Genomic DNA, 26925 nt, shown 5'->3' on the forward strand with positions numbered 1-26925 from the left:
GAGTTCGAGACCAGTCTGACCAACATGGTGAAACTCCGTCTCTATTAAAAATACACAAATTAGCCGAGCGTGGTGGTGGGCGCCTGTAATCCCAGCTATTCAGGAGGCTGAGGCAGGAGACTCGCTTGAACCCAGGAGGCGGAGATGGCAGTGAGACAAGATCGCGCCCCTGCACTCCAGCCTGGGCGACAGAGCGAGACTCTGTCTCAAACAAACAAACAAAAAGGCAGAGAGCTGCGCTTGGACACAGGAAGGTATCGTCACGTGAGTGGGTGGGGGGCCGGAAAGTTTGCCCTGGCGAAGAAGTGAACATGTTTATCCGGATCATCGTTTGTTAACCTTAATAGAGGTGAACGGCAACCTGTAAGTAGCTTCACCGAGCCGAAAGGGGAAATTTAGCAGGAAGGGTGGAAACTGAAATCTGCAAGGAACTGGCTAGGCTGGAGGCGGTGCCTGGCAGGAGGGAAAGGTGGGGGCCCGCGGGAGCCTAGAGCCGGAGCCGGAAGGGCGGGACCCAGGGGCGGGGTCTAACGGCATGGGACGGGTCTTGCTAAGAGATGGGCGGGGTCTGCTGGTGGTCTGGGCGGAGTCTGACGGGAGACGCGCCGAGCCCGGGCGGAGGGCCCTGGTAGAGCTGTCTTCTCAGGGCTGAGGACCCCCTCCCCCCGCACCTGGAGAGCAAACGGCTGTTTCCACACGTGGAGAACTTTAAAAGAACACGTGAGGCAATGTCTATGGAAAAAACCACCTCACAACCCTGGCATCCTACTCCAGCCCCCAGGGCGACAGTTTGCAGTATTCCTGACGGTCTCCGTCCCTTTTTGTCGACCCCTTCTCCTCTAACCCCAGCTTCAGGCTTTGAGGGAAGCTTTCACAGAGCAGCCGCCGCTGCAGGCGCCCCGATGGGCGAAGCCCACCGGCATGCAGGCGCTGAGGCCGTCTGCGCCTGTGCGCGGGGTCCGTGACGGGGCGGTGCGTGGAGCTCGGGGGCGTGTCTCCCACCGCCGCGCCGGGGGGCGGGGCGGGGGCGGAGCCTGGGGGCCGAGAGGCCCGGGCCCCTCCCGCGGCCTGACCTCTCGGAACGCTCGGCCGGTGACGTCACCCCGCCGTGACGCGCACGCAGTAGGAAAACTGTAAGTTTACGAGGTTTCCTGCAGCTCTTTGGGCTCGCGGGGCCCGCCGGCTGCTGGCAGTCCCGGCGGTGGTGGTGGCTGTGGGGGCGTCAGTTCTTTGGGGAGCAGCCGAACGTGGCGAAGGGACAGGCGCCTGCTCAGAGTGGCAGCGCGCCCTGCTGGGCGGGAGGGGCACGGGGTGCGGGAGGCGAGGCCGCGCCCCGGCTGGCAGGGCCAGCACCTTTTCCCCTGGGGCAGGGAGCGTCTTCCACCCGGGGAGCGAGGCCTTAGAAGGGGCGGAAAGTCCAAATGGAGAGTCCGTTTTTTTCTTCTGTGATAAAGGGACTTGGATTACTCTTCCCCTACTCAACCCTGGAGTTTGACACATTAAGTCGGGGATGGAGGCTTCCTCTGAGAGACTAGGAATCCTATGTCCTGGCCGTTGGGATCTCACAAGTGACCAACTCCTGGACACAAAAAGAAAACTGAGGCAGCAAAATAACCACTTGATGCTTCAGTTTTCTTTCTGTGTAAAATGGAAGTACAGCAGCCTCTGGCCTCCCTAATGGTCGTTCCCACAGCACTGGGAACACGTGAGATAACCCAAGTGTGTACATTTGCTAGGAGAACGCTTGTACACAGACACTTGGTTATTCTGAGGAATGTGGTGGCCACTGGCCATTTGACCAGGAATCTTCAAGCCAGAGAACTTTTCACTATTTTGCCTACCCCCTACACCCTTCCCTCCATGTGATCCTTTATCACACTGGAGCCCCTGTTTGGCGATCTGAACTATTGTCACTAAACTTGATAAAATGGGGATCAAGAAATAACAGGTATCTTTAGCATGTTACTCTTGGCGGTTACAATGCCCCCCTCTTCCGGGTTTTGCAGAGAAAGCGTTCAGTATGCTGGAACTAGCACATTATACCCAACACAGACACACTGAGTTTTAAGGGTTGCTGTATTGATTTGGAATACCCAATAATCGTGTCTGATTGCTTGAATATTTTGGCCAAGGGGTAGTACATTATCGATGAGTTATTACTAGACTTTAATACCTCTCAAACTGCAGGACGAGTATTCGTCAGGAACTTTGAAGGGAAGAATACTGTGCACCCTTCAGGATATGTTCATACAGGAGCTCGAGAGTTCACATTTCTGTAAGTTCATTTCAGGGGTGTGATATCCTTTCATCCTGGTGGGAGGAGCCTTGGAATCAGAGAGCAGGGCTTCTAATCTTTGTTCTATTCGTTAACTAGCTTCGTGTCCAAGGACAAGTCACCCATACTTGGAACTTTGTTTTTCTTATCTAAAGTGGGAGCTGATAGTATGTCTGCTGTTGGTTTTTCCAGCATCAAATGAGATCACGAGTGTGCTTTCTAAGTGTGCTGTTGTTATTAGGAGATTTGCATTTGGTCCCCTAGCCTGGATGAAGTGTGAGTCAGAAATCTCTAGAAATAGAGCAGCAAGGAAGATGGTCTCCAGCCTAGCTGGGCTCATGTTGCAGTGGGAAATAGACAGTAAACAATAAGTACATAATATAATTTCAGATAGTCGTAAGGGCAGTGAAGGAAAGGAAGGAAAGAGAAGGACAATGGGGGAACAGGGAAGGTGGTTTTTGGTAGTATCTGTCAGGAAAAGCCTTTCAAAGGCAGGGACACTTGAATCAATTGAAGTGTGATGGAAAGAGCCTGAGGTAAGAACATTTCAGAAAGGAATAATAATAGCAATGAACACTTAAAAAAAAAGTAGCGCTTACCATATGTAAGGCAGTGTTCTGAACACTAAATTTTTGCAACAGTCTTATGAGACAACCTAGTATCTCCATTTTATAGGTGAAGCAACTGGCACACATAAAGGTTAAGAATTTGCCAAAGGTTGCGCAGCTAAAATGTGGTAGAGACTATTTGAATGCGGGCAGTCTGACTTCAGAGTCCAGGCACCAGGTAACTGTATTTTGGGCCTCACAGCAGAACACAGGACAATGCTCTGAGGTGGAACCAAGCCTGAGGTGGTCCAGACACAGCGAGAGTGTTTAGAGCACAGCAGGGAAGAGGGGAAGTGGTGGCTGATGATGTTCAAGGGCCAGGCAGGTCATGGGGTCCCTTGTAGGCTGTGGTGAAATAATGATGTTCTTCTAAGTATGATGGAAAACCACTAGAAGATTTGCATCAAGGGAGTTGCCGTCTGATTTAAGTTTGATTGTATGGAGAATTAACTGTGGTTTAGAGTGGGTGGGGTGGAGTGAAAATGGGGAGAAAAAGCTGCTGCGCCCTGTGGGTGAGATGATGGTGGTTTGGGCTGGGGGCGGTAGCATGGGTGGTATGTATTGAAGGTAGAGCTGACTGGACCAGCTGATGTGGGATTGAGGAAAAGGGAGAAGTGATGACTTACGTTTAGGCTGGAACAACTAGATGTACAGTGGTGCTGTTCACTGAGGACAGCTACAAATTTAGTTTTGCACAAGTTCTAAATGCCTGTTAGAAATAGTCATAACAGTTGTGCTAGTATAAATAGTAAGTACTATGTCAATGTAAACTGAGTCCCAGATAGAATTTTAAGTACTTTTGCTTATATTAATTCATTTAATCATTATGAGAATTATATATACAAGGAACCATTATTGTCCCCATTTTACACACGAGAAAATAGGCACAAAGAGGTTATAAGTGACTTGTCTGAAGTCACCCAGCCTGTGAGTCATGTAGCTAGGATTCAGACCTAAGCAGTGTGGCTTTAGGGTCCATGCATTGAATCCCTCTAACCACTTCCAAGTGAACATTTTGAGTATGCATGCCTGTGAATTCAGGGGAATGATCAGGGTTGGAGATACCCATTTATTTTTCTTAAGAGAAAGCCTGCTTTTGTTCTTCATCTAAGCTTTGGTTGACCATGGGAGAAAGATCATAGGCAGAGGGACTGTGCTAATTGGCCTTTCATTATGTACCTGATGGGGTTCCATGCAGCCAGTATCTGGTATTCCCCTGCCTGTTCCTCCACTGTAGGTTCCATGGGGGCAAGGTCTGTTTCTTTAACTTCTCCATCTCTAGTCCCTAATCCAGTACCTGCTGTGTAGTAGATGTTAGGAATGACTTTATATGCTGGGCGTTTGCTTAGGTTTTGGAAGTTCAGAGATGAATAAAACATAGTTCTTTCCCTAGAGGAGCAAAGTATGAGGGAAAACCTTGGGAATAACATTAGAGTAGACTAAATGCATAAATACATGCTGATCAGTTCATTCTGGTTTACTGCCCCCTCTCCTCCCTGCCTTCCATGACTTGTGAGATGGGGCATGAAAAGGGCAAAGGGGCAAAAGAATGCCTAAGCAGTTGCAGGATGAAGCTGAGGCTCCCCGGGAGTCCTTTTCAGCAAAAGAATTACTCAAAATCATGCATATTTTACTATATTTGCATTAGTTTTATTTGGCAGTGATAGGATTTTTACCAAATGAAGTAAATTCTGATATTTGACTATCCTTGTGGAGTGATGAGTTTTTCCAGTTCTATTACCTTAGTGTTGACAGGACTCACCAGTGAAATAAGAGAATTGGCTTGAAATGTTGCAGTTTGCATAATAGAGGGTGATAGAGGGGCTGGGGGAAGTATTCAGGCAGGTTTCCACCAGTTTAAGTGTATCATGCCAAAATTCCACATATTGGAATAAGTTTGAGTTTCTCTGCTGAACCTCACTTTAACATTGACATGTATTTTTTTTTTTGTCATAGAAAGGGGATCTGGTGATATATGTCATAGGTGGAATTGCAGATTACATCTCGTATAGCTGGAACGCTGTAGAGAACGTGGAACTAGAACAATAGAAACAAAAAAGGATGTGTCTTGTTCCTGTAGATCTCTTTCACAGCATACCATAACCTCAATAGCTGTCACAATTTTATTACTTTCTAACATGAGTATTGCAAATTTAAATCACTTAAAGATTATATAAAATTGCACTGTTGTAGATTTTATGGTTAATTTCAGAATTTTTTTCTTAAAACATATAAAATTATATTTTGTTTTAAACCTTCATTGGGAAAGTACCATTACTCTAAACAGGAACCCTCTATTAACATAAATGTAGAGGGGTGCCATCTCATTTTGCAGTTCACAACATTTTAAATCTGCTCTAGTAGCTTCTTTAAATTTAATGGAGTTGAAATGATTAGTATTTATTTACACCACATTTGCAGTAAGTTTCCCAGGAACATCAGATACCCATATATGGTATAAAGTAAAATTGCGTATTAAAATAGCCTGTTGATGCTCAGGCATTATTGACTTTTAAGTTCGGGCTCAGTGAGGGCAGTTGGATGGTTATTTAATTGTGTCAGGTAACTCCCAGCAGAGGGGAAGTGATGCTAAGTTCTATTTGAAAACAACAGAAGCCACCGTTTTTAACACTGACCATATAAAATACAACATCCTAGATAGTAAATAAAATGCAAGTTCCTTTTAAAATTTACATTTGCACAAGCAAATTGTAAACTTTTGAGTACTTATATATATATATGAAGATTGTTTATTGTGGAAAACTGTGTCTAACCCAGTGATAGTACATGCTGAGCATTTAAATGTAATTCCTGACTACTTCTTGCAGTCACTTTTATTCTGCATATTATCTTCAACTCGTAGATATTTGTAGTTATAGCTGGATGCTTGTTTGTATACTTTACACTGTAAATGTTTGCATATATTTAAATAATTTGTATAAGTAGCGCTTATTTTTGCTTCATTTCACATTTGGTTGCTTAGACATTAAAATCTTTAGGTTTGATTCCCCTCCACTCACATAACACTAATGGCTAATAATTAGTAAGTCTAGGTGGAACTAAGCTTTAGTGACAGGTTAACCGAATTATAACCCCAAAAGAACACCCAGAAGAAAATTCTTAGGGAATATTAAGCAAAACCAGTATGTCCATGAAAGGAATAATTTAACCATAACTATGTAGCTAATCATTCTTCAAGTTGTTATCATTCTACAGGGAATATTTGCTTATTTGGTTCTTAAATTGCAAAGCTGTTAGTTTCAAGCTGCATTGCAAACCACCAATCAGTGTGTAATAAATATTGGAAGATGATACTAGGGGTTTAGCCCAGTGGATCTTAACTCAGAATGATTTTGTCCTTTCCAGCACACCCTGAGGACATTTGTCAAGAAGACATTTTTGGTTGCCACATTTGTGTGTGAGGGCATTACTCCTAGCATCTAGTGGATTGAGGCCATTATAGCATGCTGTTGAATGTCCTACAATGTACAGGACAACTTCTCAACAACAGAAACTTACCAGTTCAAAATGTCAGTGCTCCTGATGTTGAGAAATCCTGTAATATCTTTTCTCCCTTCCTTCCTTCTGTTCTTCTTCTTTTTTTTTTAAATGCTTTAGAAATGGAGGTGGTGCTTTAAGTGGCAAATACCTGACTTGGACAAAGGATTGTGTTGTACTGCTTTTAGTTTGTTGGATAGCTGAGCTAATTTGGTTCATTTACTGAATGGAAAATAATTCTTGAAATCAATAGTAGCCTCGAATTTTTTTTGGTTGCTAGCGTGTCTGGTGTTTTTGTGTTTGTTTTTAGCTATGAATATTTTTCTTACTAAAATTAATTTAATCTGGACTTTATATAATCCTGGATTGTAACAGGTTTCCTAGTATGAATTCTCTTCATTATTGTATATATTAAATTAGCTATCTCACAGTTTCATGGTTTATATCTATCAAAATCCTTTTCCATTAGTTTTCAATTTTGATTGTTACAAACAGCCCATTAAATGTATAGGGCATGCATTATCCTCACTATTAGACCAGTGAAGAAACAGACTTAGGTCAAATGGCTTTTCATATATGTTAGCAAGTTAGTGATGAAAGCAAATCTAGGACTTTATTCCTAGGAATCTTTTAAGTTACCAGTTTCTGTTACACCATTTAATCTTGGCTACTATGAAATAGTTATTACTCTCATTTTATAAAAAAGGAAACTGGTTTAGAGATGTTAAATAACCTATTTAATGTCACCCAACTCATAATGTAGTTTGGCTATTTCCACTGAGCTATGTATGCTGCGTCTCCAGATATTCTCCAATAAATAAATATGACAGTTTCGGGATAAATTCACAAAAGCTTTGCCTAACTTAATTAAATAGGTCTCTTGACACTCAAGTTGCTGCCTGAATCAGTTGGTGATTCAGTGTTTGTAAGCCCACTCTAATTTGACTGAAATAGAAACTTAACTGAGTTTTGGTAAACCATACTTGCTGGGTGGGGAGAACCATGCTTGCAGATCGCTGTTTGTTTTGTTTTGTTTTGTTTTAGCAGTCAGAAATGTTTTTATATAGAGTTTTGAGGAAGCATAGAGTTTGAGATTGGCTGATTTTGAAAAGTGTGAACATTTAAGGATTGGCCAGCTTTAAACTTAGAGTTTAGACACTGACTGGCTTTGAGGAGCCCAGGTACTGAAGTCGGGCAGTTGCTGATTGGCTTACTTTCTTGGCTAAGTACTTAAGTGGAAATGCTCAGTAGACTTTAAGGATTGATTGATTGGGGTAGATTTAAAACTGGTTTTGCGGTTACTTGTTTCCAGCTTAGGACTAGAGCCAAAGAACAATCTTTTCCTTTCTTGAAGTTGAAAAATACATACTTTTTATGTCAAACATGTTAATGTTAGCTGTGGTGCTAAGAATATAACATACTTCTGATTTTGCTTTTCCTCTGAAACTGAAAAGAAAAATGGATCCACAAATATCACTTGTTTTCTGTCTATCAGTTTCAGGGTAATATAGTTGGGACCCAGGCTGCTTCAAGGATTATTTTTATATATAGTTCAAAAGGTAATATGTTATTTGTGGAAATACGTTAATGCTTTAAAAATTATGGGGAAGGGTGTGTTCCTTTTATGTCTATTTTTCTCTCTTGTGGGAGTGTGTTGTATTATGTGCCTGCCAAAATTAGTCTTGATAGATGCTGAGTTATATATCTAGAAGTTTATTGTTTTTGCTGTTATTAGAGATACATCTAGAAGTGATTACTTTTTGAAAGTTACTTGGCAATTACTCTTACCAACATTATGAAGGTTTAATGATTATGTTGCATATATTTTATAGAACAAGGCAAGCTAAATATTTTAGTATTTGCAAATCATGTCACTACAATTATTATATCATAGTACCATTTATATAAAGTATTAGGTTGGTACAAAAGCAATTGTGATTTTGGACCATGAATTTTAAATCATTATAACTAGGCTCAAACACATCTTTATTAATCAGAATAGGAAGCATTACAATCAACACATTTTTGCCAATGAGAAGTAAGTTTGTTTATTCTTGTAGCTTAAAAGTTCATGCTTTGGGATTTAATGAACTCTTGGAAAGCATTTTCTGCATCCTGCTGGTTTTGGAAGCATTTTCCTTTCAAAAAGTTGTAGAGATGCTTGAAGAAGTGGTAGTTGGTTGACAAGACGTCAGGTGAATATGGCAGATGAGGCAAAACTTCATAGCCCAATTCATTCAACTTTTGAAGTGTTAGTTGTGTGTCACACGGTTGGGCATTGTCGTGGAGAAGAAATGGGCCCTTTCTGTTGACCAATGCTGGCTGCAGGCATTGCAGTTTTCAGTGCATCTCACTGATTTGCTGAGCATACTTCTCAGATGTAATGGTTTCACCAGGATTCAGACAGCTGTAGTGGACCGGGTGTGGTGCCTCATGCCTATAATCCCAGCACTTTGAGAGGCCAAGGTGATGGGTGGGTCACCTGAGGTCAGGAGTTGGAGACCAGCCTGGCCCACATGTCAAAACCCCATCTCTACTAAAAATACAAAATTAGCCAGGCATAGTGGCATGCACCTGTAACTCTAGCTACTTCGGAGGCTGAGTCAGGAGACTCACATGAACCTGGGAGGTGGAGGTTGCAGTGAGTTGAGATCGTACCATTGCACTCCAGCGAGGGCGACAGAGTAAGACTCTGTCTCAAAAAAAACACAAAAAACAAAAAACTAGTGGATCAGACCAGCAGCAGACCACCAAACAGTGACTATGACCTTTTATTGGTGCAAGTTTGGTTTTGGGAAGTGCTTTGGAGCTTCTTGATCCAACTCTGAGTTGGTTGTTGTCGTATAAAACAGTTGTCGTATAAAATCCATGTTTTGTCACATGTCACAATCTGCTCGAGAAATGGTTCATTGTTTTTGTGTAGAATAAGATGGCACTTCAAAATGACAGATTTTAAAAATTTTCCCTCAGCTCCTGAGGCACCCACCTATCAAGCTTTTTCAACTTTCCAGTCTGCTTCAAAGGTTCTTTGGCAACTTCTCAGGTAGCTGTAAGATGATCAGCTTCAATGATTGCTCTCAATTGGTCATTTTCAGTTTCTGATGGCCGGCCAGTATGTTCCTCATTTTCAGGTCTCCTTTGCACAACTTCTTGAACCACATCGGACTTTCGTTAGCAGTTCCGGGGCCAAATGCGTTGTTGACGTTGTGAGTTGTCTCCGCTGCTTTATGAACTATTTTGAACTCAAGAAAATTGCTGAAATTTGCTATTTAGCTATGGAAACATCATTCTCATAGTCTAAAATAAACAGCAAGTGATAAGTCATTAGGAAAAAAATTACAAAGTGAGAAATGCCCACTAAAATGATGTATAGCGTGACAACATTTATTTAAGAATGTATTCTAGTATCAAATGGCAAATTCCAACAGTGTAAAACCTTCAGTTAACATCTGCAACAACCTAATATTTCAGTTGTTTAGCATTTATTTAGGATATTTTTCTTTTTCAGAATGAAGTAACTACTGTACTATGTATAACTATTTACTGTAACTGTGACAAAACATTTTTCTAAGTTGGTCTTTCACAGTAATATTTTAAATTATTTTTTTCCTATGGAGATGTTAAAATTAGAGCATTCATTATCTTAGAAGTTGTAGAAGTCAGAATGAGTTTTTGGTGTAATTTCTTTTTTGTATTGAAGTTTTATTTTTAAGTGCCCTAAGTGTTGTCTGTATTTACATATGTAATGAGCTCATAACTGTTAAAAAATGGGTGCTGTTGTGAGCCGAGATCGCACCACTGCACTCCAGCCTGGGTGACAGAGTGAGACCCTGTTTCAGAAAAAAAAAAAAAGGGTGCTGTTTTATATGCAGTCCCTATTTTCTTCCTTAAACTACAGCTTTTGTGTCATACCTTCATTCCTGCCTTTCACATAGGAATACTCCAGTGGTAAAACTATGTATGTGATTTAGATATTTTTATGGGAAAACTTTAAAAATGTGAAGTCTGACTCTTGTCTTTGTTGACAGACCAAATTTCTGACCTGTATGAGAGTTAACCTTACAAAGTTGATCTTAGCCTAGTGTGAAAATTAATACTATAGTTAATATATCATAAAATTATTTATAATATTACAATATAACATTAACATTATAAACAATGTGGAATATTGTTTTTGACAGAGCTGTTGTTTAACTACTAAAAGATATTCAAACGTTGTTATCTAACATTTAAACTTTATAAATTTATACTAAAGAGAAATAAGAAAAACCCTTTTTATCTGGGAGTGCAAGCTCCTTTAAATTATCAGGCCCAGAAAGGCATTTAAAATGTAACAGCAGTCACATCGCATTCCCCCTAGAGCTAAATAATGACCTCTTCAAGCTGCTTGCTACTGGCGCTCCAGACTAACTGACGCCAAGTACCCATAAAATGCCATATACCCTGTAGTTCAACAACGGGTAGCCAATCACTAAGCAATGTTATTTTTGTAAACCAATGAGAATTTCTGATGAACAGTTTTTGTAATTGCCCCCTCTCCTGATTTGTCCTTTTTTCTTTAAAAACTTGAGCCTCTTTTTTGTTTTCTGGAGCATTCAGCTAGGCAACTTGGAAATATGTCCCTGGCTGCAGTCCTCAACCTTTGTGCTTGAATAAACTCCTAAACTACAATCTGACCCTTTTGATTATTTTAAGTTGACACTAAATATGTACTTAAAATTCCTAGGAAAAAATTGATTCCTGAATGTGGTTACTAGGATTATTCTTGTTATCTGCAGTATGAAATAAATGGATTTGAAATGTGTTTTTTTCTGCGTACATGCAGTGAATAGTCGGGCTCTTATTTGCCTAGTGATATGATAAAGAATCCTAGGTTAGGTTATCCTCTGTAGTAAAATGGAAAAAAAGAGTTACATGTTCTTCAATAAAAGCTTTATGCATTTTTTAAATTACTAGTGAGTGAGAGTGAGATTCTCTTCATTCACTTGTTAGACATATGGATTTCACTTACAGTTCCAAATTTAGCAAATAAAAATACAGATACCTTGTTAAGTTTGAATTTCAGATAAGCAACAAATAATTTTTTAGTGTAAGTATTGGTCATGCAATATGCAGGACACATTTCTATGAAAGACAATACATATTTATCTGAAATTCAGATTCAACAGGGCATCCTGTATCTCATCTGGCAACCTTCATTTCACTTCTCGTGAATTGTCTGCCTCTGCCTTTTTGTCAGATTTTCAGTTGTACTTTCTATCTTTTGGTTGTTGTTTTTGCAGCAGTTCTTGGCATACACTGGATTTTATTCCCTTGTCTTTTTTAGATGTTTGCAAACATATTCCTTTAGTCTTTTGCCTATCTTCTAATTTTGTCTGTGGTGTCCAATTCATCAAAGTTTACCCCATCAAAACGTTTCCATGTTTGTGCTTTTGAGATCTTGGAGAAATCTTTCATCATCCCAAGGTTGCAAATATGTTTTTTTTTCTTTCATTAGCGTTATAGTTTTACCTTTTATATATTGGTTTTTAATACATTTGGTATTTATTTTATGGGAAGAATATTAGGAGATGAGGTTAGAGAGGCAATGAAGGGGCACATTGTGTGAAGACTTGTAGGTCATTGTGAGGACTTTGGTTTTTATGCTAAGTGAAATAGGAAGCCCCTGGAGGGTTTGGAACAGAGGGTGCCGTTGTCTGAACTGTGCGTTTAAAGAAACTCTGATGACTATAGAGAATAGATTGTGTGAGAGTATGGCAAAGACTGCTAATTTTGCTCCAAAATCTAATTCCTCCTTTCTTCTACTACCAGCACCCTGTTGATTTAGCCAGATACATGGCTATGCACATAGAGACCGTTTTTCAACTCCTCCTGCCAATAGGTATGGCCTTGTAATTAGGTTTGGGCCAATTAGATAAGAACGCAAGTGATATGTGCAAATTCTGGGTTATCTTTGTCCATACAAGATGCTTGTCCTGGACTTCGTCTGCACACCCCACTCCCTTTTCCCCTGACTGGAAAGCAGCAGCAACTAGAATAGCAACAATTACCTTGAACCTAAAGATTCCTCATCTGCCTAGGTTCCTGGATGACCCTGTGGAGCAGAACCAATTACTACTCTCCATCTTCTCCCCAGCCACCTGCCTATCTCTCTCTTGTTTCAAGGAAGAGAAAAACACTTCTTTCTTGTTTGAGCCACTGGTTTTTGGCATCACTTTATTACAGCAGCTTGGCCCATAGCCTGTATAGTACAAAAATTGGCACCCGAAGTAGAGTGTTCCATAATAAAAAAGCTGAAATGTACAGCGTTGGCTAAGTGGTTGGTCGACAGACAGTAGAAAACATGTTATAGGCTAGAAAACTGGTGACCCTTATTATGCAGTGGCAAAATATTCAGTGAGACTATCACTTCTAATAACTTGGAAGGCAGTCAATTTGTCTACCCAGTTTGTACCTCTGGGGAAGTAGAAAGAATCAGACTGCTAATATGAGTTGATTAGTCCTTGCCAGTCACTATGAGAGGGTGTCAAATAAGAGAACAATTAGCCAGTTTGCAATTAGAGTTGAAAGGGAATATATAGTTTATAATTGTAATAAGCAGCTAAAGAAGGTTCTCTCTGCTAATGGCCTGTGTTCTGAATTGACTGAGAGGCCAGTAATATGGGGCATTGCAGTGTTGGAAAAAATTGCTTCTCTGTGCCAAACAGCAAGAGGTAAGATAGTCATTCTTAGGCATCTGTTAGAGTTTCTTGGCCTGACAGTGGCAGACAGTCCAGACAAGGTTTAAATGAAGGATTTGCTTTTCCACCTCAACCAGTCATTTGAAATATGTAAAATCTTCAGTTATAAATACAAAATCTCAGTTCCCTACAACAACAAAGGTTTATTTCTTACTCCTGACATGTTAGCTGTGGCTGTGTTCCACATACTTTGTCACTCCAGTATTTAAGCCAAAGGAATTAGCCTGTTTGGGACATGGCCATTCTTGTGACAGGCAAAAGAGATATGGCAGAACCAGTGTCTTGGAAGTGGTACATGTTACCACTTCATATTTTGTTGACCAAAGCAAGTCAAATGGCTAAGCCTGAAATCAGTCAAGTCAGAAGGGACATTTCAAGTCACATGGCCTGTCCTCATGTCAGTGGGTTGGAGTGGTATAATCCTCCTGCTGTGAATCAGATAACCTCAAGGTAGTTAACCTTCAATCAAGAGAGGATTGAAGAGAGGGAGGAATGGCTGTGTCACAGCGGCCAGCAGATAAAACAGGAGAGTTGACAAGCTTAATATCTATGACCAGATTAAATCCTTAGTTATGGTTAATTACTACTTTCATGTGGAACTGACAGGGGCAAACAGACCTTCTGAAAGTTTTAGATTATGTTGCCAAAGATCCCATAAGTTTGGCTTGCAAAAGCCTCTGATGGTTTGACATTGTTTGACACCTAAAGCAACCCTTGGCCTCAAATTTGCACCAGCAGAAAGTAGGCTATTAGATCTTTGCTGCCCTGTTGGAGCACATACTCTTCCAAGTCTACTTCATGGATGACCAGAAGAGATAATGGAAAAGAAAGAATCTTCCAAAGGCAAAGCCAAGACTCCAGCAGACACCTGGATAAGGGTCTTCCCCTCAGAGAACAGAATCTGAAATGAACCAAGGGACTTGCTTTCTTGCTAGAGAAGAGATACTTTGCAGTTCCTTTCTTGAAGTGTTTCATCATTGATAAAAATATGTGTTACTCTTTTATTTTCAGAATGGAAGATGTAATTGCATTAATCTCGTCTGGATTCCACAATTGTATTTTGAGTGTGATAGTGGTGGTAGAGAGCAGAGGTTATACTCTTCTGTTAGTTTGTGGGTCTCTGGACTAGGAAGGAGCCACATGGGTATGTGTGGGTTGAAGAGGGTTGTGTATTGCCCAGACACCTAGACTTTAAGCTAAATCCAGTAATTGAATGAGACTTCAAGTTATCCCTTTAGAAAGGAGATGACTATTCCAGAGTGGGAAGAAGGATGCACTCCCACCTTTGATGCGTATTTAGCTAGGCACATAACCCAACATAGAAATTGTATTTGTTAGGCTCCTCATAGCCAGATGAAGCCACATTTCTAAGTTTTGGCCAGTGGGGTGAGAGTGGAAGTGACGTACTGCTTTTAAAAGTGTATTTGTGCTTAAAAAAAAAAAAAAAAAAAAACTGCCTATTATTCATATTCTTTTCCCTCCCATCCCCATAAATGAAGCATCATTAGTGAGTTAGCTTCATTCATGCACCTGAGGGCAGTGCCCCAAGGAGTGGTAAGAAAAGACCAGAGGAATCTTAGTCTCTGGATGACCTTATAGAGGAAAGCCACTAACCTTCCCTTGACCATTTGGTCTGCCCTTGACTGTAACATGAGAGAGAAATGAATACTTTTTTTATCTGATTCACTATATTGGTCTTGTTACAAGAGTTTAGCTTATATCCTCGTTAATACAGATGGCAATGATGTAAGCAGGAAACAAATATAGAATGTTAGATTTGAAATTATTGTTGATTTTTCCAGTTGAAGCTTTTCACTTATGTATTCTTTCTATGAAAATTTATTTTTCAGATTGTCTAATTATACCAACAGTTTAGAAATAAAGCTCTTTAACATCACCCCATTATAATTATGCTATACTTCTTTTTATTTTCATAAGCATATGATTTACATATTTATATTAAAATTTTATATCCTAGTAGTTTCATGTGATATCTATTTTCTTTGTTGCTTCAGAGTTCTTATATTTGCATGGTTATTACTGTATAACACTCAATTCTACTGCACTTTAAATTTTATTATTATTGGTCACTGCGGACTAGTTATGTCCCCCCAAACTTCATATATTGAGGCTCTAACCTTCCACATGACAGTATCGGAGATGTGGCCTTTAAGGAGGTGATTAAGGTTAAATAAGGTCATAAGAATGGAGCCCTGATCAGATAGAACTGGTGTCCCTATAAAGAGAAGAACAGATGCTAGAGCTCTCTTTTCACCTATGTGAAGACACAGTAAGAGGATGGCCATCTGCTAGCAAGGAAAAGGGCCCTCATCAGAACCTGACAGTGCTAGTGCCATACTTAGACTAACCTCCAGAACTGTGAGTGAGTCCCAGTCATGGTATTTCATTATTGCAGCCCAAGTTGGGCTCCTTGTAGCCAGATGAAGCCACATTATGTCTATAAATGGTGCTGTATTTTTTTTTTTTTTTGAGACGGAGTCTTGCTCTGCTCCAGGCTGGAGCGCTGTGGCATGATCTCAGCCCACTGCAACCTCCGCCTCCCAGGTTCAAGTGATTCTCCTATCTCAGCCTCCCAAGTAGCTGGGATTACAGGCATGCACCACCACCAGCTAATTTTTGTATTTTTAGTAGAGATGAGGTTTCACCATGTTGGTCAGACTGGTCTTGAACTTCTGACCTCAGGTGATCTGCCCGCCTCGGCCTCCCAAAGTGCTGGGATTACAGGTGTGAGTCACCGCGCCTGGCCATAATGCTGTATTTTTGTAAAAGTTGTTTATTTGTTAAATTATCTTACATAGGACTCAATCTAGAATAATTTCATTTTATCACTAGTAATAATGACAGAAACAATATTGATAATAATAATGACAATCAACAATGATGATTATAATAAAGATAGTTATGAGAATGACAAGATCAATAACAGTAACACACTGGGTGTGGTAGCTCACGTCTGTAATCTCCGTACTTTGGGAGGCCAAGTTGGGAGGATTGCTTGAACCCAGGTGTTCAAGACTAATCTAGGTAACATAGCAAGAACCTCTCTCTTCAAAAAAAATTTTTTTAAATTAACTGGACATGGTGGCATATGCCTGTAGTCTTTGCTACTCAGGAGGCTGAAGTGGGAGGATTGCTTCAGCCCAGGAGTTGGAGTTATAATCACACTACTGTACTCTAGCCTGGGTGACAAAGTGAGAATCTGTCTCAAAAAAAAAAAAAAAAATATATATATATATATATATATATATAATAACAGAACAATGACTAATATTTATTGCATTTAAAAATATTTATTGCATATTTGCTGTGTTTCGGCACTATTTTAAGAGTTTATCTTATTTTAATCCTTACCACAGATTTATGAGATAAGTACTGTTAATGCTCATGTTTTGTACATAGGCAGGTGAGGCACTGGGAGGTTGAGTACCTTCCCTGTTGTCATGCATCTGGTTAACGATAAAGTGTTGATTTTTCGCTAGGCTTTACTTGCTGCAGACCATGCTATGGACTGAATTGTATCATCACAAAACTCATATGTGGAAGCCCTAATCCTCAATGCTAATAGTAATTAAAGATGGGGACTTTGGTAGATAATCAGGTTTAGAGGAGGGCCTGAGGGTGGGGCCCTCATGATGTGAATAGTGCCCTTATAAGAAGAGACACCAGAGAACTCTTGCTCTTTCCACTGCCATGTGAGGACACAGTGGTAAGGTGGCTGTCTGCAAGCCCAGAAGGGGTCCTCGTAGAAAGTGACCATGCTGGCACAGTGATCTCAGACTTCTCAGCCTACAGAGCTGTGAAAGAATAAATTTCTATTGTTTAAACCACCCAGTTCAATTTCTGTTGTTGTGGTAGCTCAGATAAAGACAAAGCCCATTCTCCTAACTGTTACATGACATAATAGATTTTTTTTTTTCAGATCACACAGTCAGTTGCAAACTGGACTACATAGAAGGGGCCAAAAAAGTGGAAAGGATCCAAGAAAGAATAATGTTACTGAGGCCAAGGGATGAGCATTTTAAGATCAAGGATGTCATTATTAAATTGATACACTTTGAATGAATTTTCATTTAAGAAGTCATCTAGGCTGGGCATGGTGGCTCACGCCTGTAATCCCAGCGCTTTGGGAGGCCGAGGTGGGTGAATCATGAGGTCAAGAGATGGAAACCATCCTGGCCAACGTGGCGAAACCCTGTTTCTACTAAAAATACAAAAATTAGCTGGTCCAGGTGGCACGTGCCTATAATCCCAGCTACTTGGGAAGCTGAGGCGGGAGAATTGCTTGAACCCAGGAGGTGGAGGCTGCATTGAGATGAGATCGTGCCACTGTACTCTAGTCTGGGCGACAGACTGAGATTCAATCTCAAAAAAAAAAAAAAAGGCATCTGTGCTTTGGGAAGAGCAGTTTTGTGTTTGCAGTCCAGATTGCAGAGGGTTAAGTAGGAAATGATGTGGCATAGGGAGACAGTAAAAACAGTTTAAACTCTTTTATCAAGACTTGGCTGTGAGGGAAAAGAGGGAAATACAAAGTGGCAAGAGAGACATAAAGTCTGGGGAAGTATATTAGTTTGGTTCATTTTTTTTAATGATGGGAGTAATATAAGCATTTATGTGCAGGCGGGTAAAAGAAGAGAAGGAGAAATAGAAAATGTGGAGGGGGAAAGTGGATAAATGATGGGATCAGATCCCTAAGGAGGTAGATAACTTAAGTTGCCAAATACTGGTTGAAGATTAGCTTTGAGCAGCAAGTTTCCTTCCTGCATCTTCCTGGCACCTTCCTCCACAGTGCCAGGAAGGAGGTAAGAATGTGCGTGTGGTTGTTGGTCAGTGAGAGTGGAGGAAACTGAGGGAGTCTGACCTAATAACCTCTCTTTTGTTTCTGTGGAGGTGATGTCATTTTCTGAGTGAGGTGGGAATAGGAAGCCTGATAGTGGTGGAAGTTTGGAATTGAATCTGTGGGATGTGAGAGAGCCCACGAGAGGATTGATGGCAGCAGTGAGAAGGGAAGTGAGAGGCCGTGCATTTGTGGTATCTCCAGCTTGCATGGTTGGGGATTTTTGTAACAATGATCTCTAGTCTGGGTATGAGATTAAAGAAGTAGACTTTCAGATTGGTTTAGGGAGTGTATGTAGAAGGACTAGCTGGTAAGAAAGGTGACAATTTAGGCCTGGGAGTGGGAGGTGATTAGGTCAGATTCCATCAGTTTCCTTCACCCTCACCGATCAACAGCCACATGCACATTTTTACCTCCTTTCTGGTATTGTTCCTCTTTCTGGGAGATCAGATTCTGGGTTACAACAGTAAGAAGTGAAGATTGGGGCATGGTTAATGGATTAGGAAAGATAAGAGAATAAAGTGGGGAAAGACTGGAAGCTTAATGGGCTTAAGAACAGAGTTGGTGGCCGGGCGCGGTGGCTCAAGCCTGTAATCCCAGCACTTTGGGAGGCCGAGGCGGGTGGATCACGAGGTCAAGAGATCGAGACCATCTTGGTCAACATGGTGAAACCCCGTCTCTACTAATACAAAAAAATTAGCTGGGCACAGTGGCGCGTGCCTGTAATCCCAGCTACTCAGGAGGCTGAGGCAGGAGAATTGCCTGAACCCAGGAGGCGGAGATTGCGGTGAGCCGAGATCGCGCCATTGCGCTCCAGCCTGGGTATCAAGAGCGAAACTCCGTCTCAAAAAAAAAAAAAAAAAAAAAAAAAAAAAAAAAAAAAAAAAAAGAACAGAGTTGGTTTGTGCATTCATTCCTTCAATAAATGTGTATTGAGCATTTATCTTCTAGGCACTGTTCTAGGTGCTATGGCCCCCTAGATCAAAACAGTGATCAAAACAAAATCTGCCTTTGTAGAGCTTAATTCCATTGGGGAGGTAGATGATTAACGTATATTATGTGTATAAACATATACATACTTGTATGTATAATTTCAGATGGTAAGAAACTGTCGAAAAGAAAGTGAGATCAGGGAAGAGGCTCAGAGAAGTGACTTCTAGCAGAGACATGAATGTCATCAGGGACACAGCAATGCAGATGTCTGAGAGCATTCCAGGGCAAGGAAACAGCACGTGTATGTGCAAAGCCCTGGCAGGGGCTTGTTGCAGAAACAGCCGTGGCACTGGAGTGTGAGTGAGGAGGACAGTGGTAACAAATTTGGGGCATGACACATAAGGGCCACTGTAAGGACCTAGGATTTTATTCAAGGGTCATGAAAAGCCATTGAAAGGTTTGAGTCAGAGAAGTAACATTATCTATTTTACTTTTCTGAAGGCTCACATTGGCTGCTTTTTGGAGAGTTGATTGGTCATGGGCAATTAGGTAATCCAGAGAGGTAGAAGGACAAGAGATTATGGTCCACAAATAACATGGGAATTTGAGATTTCAGCAGTTGAGTGCTTCTAGGTGAGAATCTCGTTGCTATTTCTTTTAAGCAGACACACCCACTCCACAATAGACATTCTTTTCTGTGGATGAAGGCCTGACCCTGACCCTTGGCTTATACCACACCCTTTCCTGTTTTTGACTCTCTTGCTCAGCAGCTCCATTATTCATTCTCCCATTTTGTCCTCACCTTGTGTTTCATATCTGATGCACATTGTGGTCTTCCTGGCCAAGGCTTCCTCTAGATCTAGGTTTTCAGACCTTTTACTCACAGTCTGACTTCAGACTTCAGTCTTCAGAAAACTTTGATGGAAGCCCAGTGTGTCAGCCAGGGGAAACTGAGGGAAATGGGGGTCAGGGGTACAGTGCTCTGTCCACTTGCAGTTGCCCTCTGACCTCCAAAGCAACCTTGAGACACCTTCTGAGAACCTTTAGCTTGCCCCCTCACATTGTGGGAAAGCCCCACTTTGAACTGTGATGTTGCTGTCTTGCAGCAGGTCATGCCTGGGGTCACCCCGGGGCCATATGCTCTCCCAGCTCAGCCTGTGCCTTCTTAATCCTCAGGCACCTGGCTTGCCTGACAGTGGTACGTGCACCTTCCAGTTACAAGGTGGTGTGCTGGGGGTACTCAGAACCCTGAGGCATGTATGGTATATGTTTCTGAGTGTTAGTTTTCCTCACTGGCTGTTCTTTACTACATTTTCATAGTAAAAATTAACATAGTTCTAATTACACACCATAGGTTCTGCCTGTCCTCAACAAAAATTTTTTTTTGAAACAGGGTCTTACTTTGTTACCCAGGCTGGAGTGCAGTGGTGCAATAACAGCTCACTGCGTCCTTGAACTCTTGGGCTCAAGTGATCCTCCTGCCTCAGCCATGCAAGTAAGTACCTAGAACTACAAATGTGCCTGGCTGATTTTTAATTTTTTTTTCTAGAGACAGGGTCTTGCTATGTTGCCCAGGCTCATCTAAAACTCCTGACCTCAAGCTGTCCTCCCTTCTCAGTCTTCCAAAGTGTTAGGAACACAGACATGAGCCATTGTGCCTAGCCAACAAATTCTTTTATTGACTCTAATTAAGCATGTTAAATTTTTTATGCCAAAAGAAAATAGATGTATTATAATTTAGAACATAACATTTGTGTATAATTTTTAAGGAAAAAAAGTAAGATCAAGAAATGTAAAGTTTGCATGGGCTGCTTAGGGTTTTGCCTTTGGTCTTCTGGAGATTATTAGGTCCCCCAGCTCTGAATTAGGACTACTTGATGGAAAAAGCTTAGAACTACCTATTTAAGTTGTCAGATTTGTAATTCTGTACTTTTGTTTTGTTTAGTGGGGCTTTTATAACGCTTTTATTCAGCTTAGAATAGGAACTGGGCATGATTTATCCTCCGAATCATGAGGCTTTTCTGGTTAAAGGTAAACATATAAGTAATTTCTTCTTTTAGCCATGTTTATGTTCACAAATGTCATTAAAGTATGCATTGCTGCATTATAAAAACAAATTAATAAAGCTAGATGTGGTGGCTCACGCCTGTAATCCCAGCACTTTGGGAGTCCGAGGAGGGTGGGTCATGAATTCAGGAGTTCGAGACCAGCCTGGCCAATCTGGTGAAACCCCATCTCTACTAAAAATACAAAAATTAGCTGGGCATCATGGCAGGCACTGTAATCCCAGCTACTCAGGAGACTGAGGCAGGAGAATCGCTTGAACCTGGTAGGTAGAGGTTTCGGTGAGCCGAGATCCAGCCACTGCACTCTAGCCAAGGTGACAGACTGAGATTCTGTCTCGGGGGAAAAAAAAAAAGGATTGATAAGAACCAGGTGATGGCCTAGGTATTGGAGCAATACTCAAAAACAAGGTTGTCCTAGGCCACAAAGTAAGTTTGATGCTTTGCATTTTCAAAAAATAGGGTATCACTTGCATTAAGGGTTGTAATGCTTCCTCTGAGTTGAGAGTGGATCTTAAGATAAAACATTTCTTTGTCAGGACTGTTTGCAAATAGGGAATTTAAGGTTAAGGGTTTTGCACAACACTGCCAAATTGTAAGACTAATGAGGGCACAGATTTGATCATGTTCATGGATGCATGTGAACTAGGAGTAGTGCAGCACCCCACATGTAATGCTTAGTATTTCTTAAGTAAGGAATGAACCATCCTTGGTATAACTGGGAAATGTCGTTAGGTTGTATCATAGATAAAGGATAGCTTCCCTGTATCTATTGAGTTGAACAAGGCAGCCTTAGTAGATACGTTCTCACGATGTTGCTATCAGTATATGGCCCTTTTAAATTAATAGAAGCAGAGGCACAGCTGTGTTTTCTTTTCAGTCTGCCAGTTATCAGGCCTATTTAATCCTATGCCAATTTTGTCTGCAAAATGGGGTTAGCAACACACAGTCCATCTAGTGCAAGTAGCTGCAGTAAGATTAGATGAGGTATACAGAGTAGGAGAAAATACTTACAAATCATGTATCTGATAATGGACTCATATCCAAATTTATAAAGAACTCTTGCAGCTCAACATTAAAAAGATAAAAATACCCCATTAAAATGGGCAACGGATCTAAATAGACATTTCTCTAAGGAAGATATATGAATGGTTGATAAGCACTTGAAAAGATCGTCAACGTTGTCACTCATAGAGAGAAGCAAATCAAAACCATGTAAGATATACTTCATGCCCACTAGTTAGCTGTGATCAAAGGCAGATAAGTGTTGGTGAGGATGTGGAGTAATTAGAAGCTCCATACATTACTGGTAGGAATTTAAAATGGGCAGCCACTTTAGAAATAGCTTGGCAGTTCTTCAGAAGGTTAAAACATAGAGTTACCCTATGTTGCCTAGCAGTTTCACTCCTAGGTTTCTGTGCAAGAGAAATGAAAACATATGTACACACAAAAACTTACACATAAATGCTACCAGCATTATTCCTAATAGCTAAACAGTGGAAACAACCTAAATATCAGCTGATGAATGTATAAACAAAATGTAGTACCTCCATACAATGGAATATTATTCAGCATTAAAAGCTTAAAGGAATAAAATACTGATGCTATAACATAACAAAACATTATGCTAAGTGAAAGGAGCAGACACAAAAGGCTATGTATTGTATGATTCCATTTACATGAAATGTCCAGGGTAGGCTAATCCATAGGGACACAAAGTAGATTAGTGAGCTGAGAGGGTTAGAGGAGGGAGATGGGGAATGACTGCTAATGGATAGGGAGTTTCATTTGGGGATGATAAAAATGTTCTAAAGTAGGGATGTTGGCCCAACTCTGAATATACTAATACTATGGAATCGTATACTTCAAAAGGGTAAACTGCAATGGTATGTGAATTATACCTCAATAAAGCTGTTAAAAAAGAGTAAGTGAGGTAATATGTGGGAATATACTTTGAGCTATTTGAAAAGATATTATTATTTCAGTTTGACTGTAAGGCCATTAAATAATAGCAGGATGACTTAGATATTTTTCCTTGCCTGCAGGCCTGTGGTTTTTATGCCATGACTCAACTTTATAAGGCTGTAAGTCAGCAACATAAAATATTGAAAATGTTGAAACATAAAATGAAAACTGCTTGGTCTACTGTTTATATTTAATAGGATTTTCAGAATCAGTTAATTAGCAATAAGTAGAATATGTCATTAAGGAATTAGGTTTTAGAATCGTAAAATTTTAGAGCTGGCAGAAACTTCATAAGTCGTCCAGCTTTGTGAAAGAGCTAAGTCCTATAGAGGCCAAGTAAGACATCTTATGTCACAGCGCTGAGTAAATTCTAGAACTGAGTCAGTGTTCTTTCTGTTGACTATTTGGTTTCAGTACTATTAAGAGTATCAGTTCTACTATTGATAGAGCTAACACTTTTAATAGCTGTTTAAATGCTTCCTATATGCTAGGCACTCTGTTAGGTACTTATGCTATCTTGGTTAATCTACACAAAGCTTATGAAGACAGTTCATCTTACCTGTGTATTAGCTTCCTATTATTGCTATAAAATGAAACAAAACAAGCAAAACCCAAAAAACCGGCCAGGCGCAGTGGCTCACGTCTGTAATCCCAGCACTTTGGGAGGCCTAGGCGGGCAGATCACGAGGTCAGGAATTTGAGACCAGCCTGACCAACGTGATGAAACCACATCTCTACTAAAGATACAAAACTTAGCCGGGTGTGGTGGCACGTGCCTGTAATCCCAGCTACTCAGGAGGCTGAGGCAGGAGAATTGATTGAACCCAGGAGGTGGAGATTGTTGTGAGCCAGAGATCGCACCACTGCACTCCAGCCTGGGCGACAGAGCGAGACTGTGTATTAAAAACAAACAAACAAAACACCAAAAAACAAACAAAACAAAACAAAAACACCAAAAAAAACCTTTGTGGCTTAAAACAACACAAATTTCTTACCTTGCGTTCTGGAGGTCAGAAGCCCAAAATGGGCCTGATGTCTTGTTAGCAGGGCTGCCCTTCTTCCTAAAGGCTTAGGGGAGGTCAGTTTTCTTGTCTTTTCTAGCTTCTGGAGGCTGCCTGCATTCCTTAGCTTTTAGTCTCCTTCCATCTTCAGAACCAGCAGTGGCTGGGCAAATCTTTCTCACAATGCCATTTTTCTGGTTTTGATTCTTCTGTCCCTGCTTTCCCCTTTAAGAACCCTTATGATTACTTTGGGCTCATCTGAATAATGCAGGTACTCTCCTTATTTTAAAGTCCACTGATTATGAGCCTTAATTCTGTGTGCAACCTTAATTCCCCCTTACTAAATGAGTGGAAAAAACACACTCAAAGTGTTTCTTTTTCTATTCTCTCAGTCAACAGCAGTCAACACAGAAGACTTTTGTGATCACATGTGTGGGAGGTCCCCCCCACCCCTCCACCCCCCACACCAAGCCATTTTGCAAGAGACACCACCAGAATTACCTTCAATTCAATGCTGACACCACCTGGAGAGAGTGTCAGATCCTATATCGTCAGGGCTCAGTCTCACAGCAAGTCCTGGGAGGCTCTACCTGTGCTTCTGACCGACCTGCTGTAAATTGGGGTTCCTGCAACCCCCTCTTTGGGTTCATTTAATTTACTAGAGGGCTCACAGTACTCAGGAAAGCACATTTACTGGTTTATTATTAAGGATATTACAAAGGATACAGATGGAGAGATGCACAGAGCCAGGAAGGGCCCATGCTCTCCCTGGGTGTACCACCATCCGAGAACCTCCATGTGTTCAGCTATTTGAAAACTCTACAAACCCTGCATTTTGGGTTTCTAGTTAAGCTTCATTGGGTGGGCATAATTGATTAAATGATTGGCCATTGGTGATCAACTTAACTTTCAGACCCTTTCCCCTTCCTAGAGCTTGGAGGGTAGGGCTGAACGTCCCAACCCTCTAATCATGCCTTGGTCTTCCTAGTGGACTAGGCTCCATCCTGAAGCTACCTAGGGACTGCCAGCCGTCAGTCAACTCATTAGCATACAAAAGGCATCACTTTGGAGATTCTAAGGATTTTAGCAGTTGTATGCCAGGAAATGAGGATGTAGACCAGATATATATTTCACAATATCATACCACATAATATAGGGTAGGCAGAAATTCCAGGATATAGGATATGGACATCCTCTGAGGGAAGCAATATTCTGTGTACCACAATCTGTTAATAAGCTGAAGAGATTTAGGCTCAGAGAGGTTATGTAAGTTGTCCAGGGTCACAACATAGTAAATGAAAGAGCTGATATTTTAACCCAGGCCTGTTATTTATCATATATGCATATCTTTCACAATAACATGATCTGTTTTACCTCACAGTCTTACTTAGGGCTGATCCTCCCATGGTAAAACATGTACCGGGTGGAAGGGTGGATAGAGCAATTGGAAGTCAGGAGAGTTTCCTTCATTAAATATAGACGGTACATCATCTTGGGCTGGGAGGCCCTTAGCTCAAGTGAGGTGGCCGTTGGCATTTGGGATGGGACAGGTTTTTGTTGTACAAAATTGCCCTACATGTCTCGAGACTTGCAATAGTGTGGTCTCTCTCTGTGACATCTAAAAAGTGTCTCCCCACATTTTCAAACTCCCCATGGGAGTCAGACACGTTCAACTGTATACCACTGGACTAAGCCCCCTTTGCTAATTTGAAAACTGCCTTCTGTAATTTGAAGTTAGTCAAAAAGCTGTACATTCCAGGCCCTTAAAACCTGCACTACTTGTTTGGGAACTTAGAAGTGTCCACTAGTACTTTAAAATTAGCATTGATGTTTATTGCTGATACATCCTGTAAATGTTCTCTGTCCATGTTACATACCTTAAAATACTAATCTGTAATTCTTTCGTAGAGATTGTAGACATTTCAGGGCCTTCTCTAAAAGTACTGCAAAGGACACATGCTCCAGCTGCTCTCTTCCCAGCATTGTTACATAAGGGAACCTGAATTAAAATGAATTTAGAGTTTGGATGAAAGGGAATTTCCTAGCTATCTTAGCAAAGGGAGAGGGGGTAGGATTGGAAGAGGGAGGATAATGGCCCGTATGTATGTGAATGTTTATGCACATCATGTTTTTTATCAGGTCTAGCAAGTATCAAGTGCTAAATATTTTTTAAATTATATTTCTGAAAAGTAGTAGAAAATAGAATAATATTCAGATTTGTGAAGGATTGATAACTCAGTATTAGAGGGAAAATTCACCAAGAAAAAGATCTAATAGTTTTGAACATATAAAATGTAAGGTTTATTTACAATAAAAAAAATCCCGCAACACACTGGAGGATATGCTTGTATCAAATGTGACTAAGGGTGAACATCTATAACACCTTAAGCGGAAGTTCTCTCAAACTTAATGAGAATTAATACATAAGGTAAACGAAGTATTTTAGTAGTTGATGATTAATAAAAGGTTGGATTATGTTTACTGTCACTGATAATCAAAGAAATGCTTTTTAAGTTAACCTTGAGTTTCCTCTTCTGTTCTCTCGAAAGTACTGAAAATTAACTGCCAATTCTGGAGAGGCTTTAAGGAAATGGACCCATTCACTCTTATGTGTTTCTTGTGCTGTAGCTACTCCCAGCCACTGGCATTTTAAATTCTTATGTCTCGTCTTTATGTGTCCTTCCCCTCTTCCTCCTGTTGACTCTCCATCTCTTGAGAGCAGCAGTCAGATCCTGGTGACATCCCTCCTGACTCAGCCCTGCCAGTGAGCACTCTGATTTGCGTTCAGCGCTGCACTGCAGTCATGGGTGTATGAGTCAGTCCCTACCACTTGGCTGGGTGGTTCTTGAGGTTAGGGCTGGTCAGGTCCTGCATCAGGGTCTGGCCTATAAGTAATTATTCAATAAATATTGAACGAAATTATTGGGCTTTGGTGAATGGAATAACATCACTAAAGTGTAATGATAAGTGTAACTTACGGCAAAATT

General features: G+C 40.8%; 1 protein-coding gene across 15 annotated transcripts in view; it reads left to right on the plus strand.

The window, feature by feature from the left end:
- Positions 1 to 283: 283 nt before the first annotated feature.
- ZNF438 (zinc finger protein 438) overlaps positions 284 to 26925 on the plus strand; it is a 175972-nt gene continuing 149330 nt past the window's right edge. For 13 of the 15 annotated variants that reach the window (XR_010339527.1, XR_010339528.1, XM_064368513.1 and 10 more), the window contains exon 1: positions 1414 to 2275. The gene's annotated coding sequence lies outside the window, so the exon portion shown is untranslated. Of the gene's footprint in view, positions 364 to 1098; positions 1134 to 1413; positions 2276 to 26925 lie in introns of those variants that run through there. The other 2 variants (XM_064368508.1, XM_064368506.1) reach the window with 2 other exon arrangements.

This window comes from Aotus nancymaae, unplaced genomic scaffold (assembly GCF_030222135.1).
Source record: "Aotus nancymaae isolate 86718 unplaced genomic scaffold, 86718_ANA_hifiasm-v0.15.2.pri h1tg000077l, whole genome shotgun sequence".
Lineage (NCBI taxonomy): Eukaryota > Metazoa > Chordata > Mammalia > Primates > Aotidae > Aotus > Aotus nancymaae.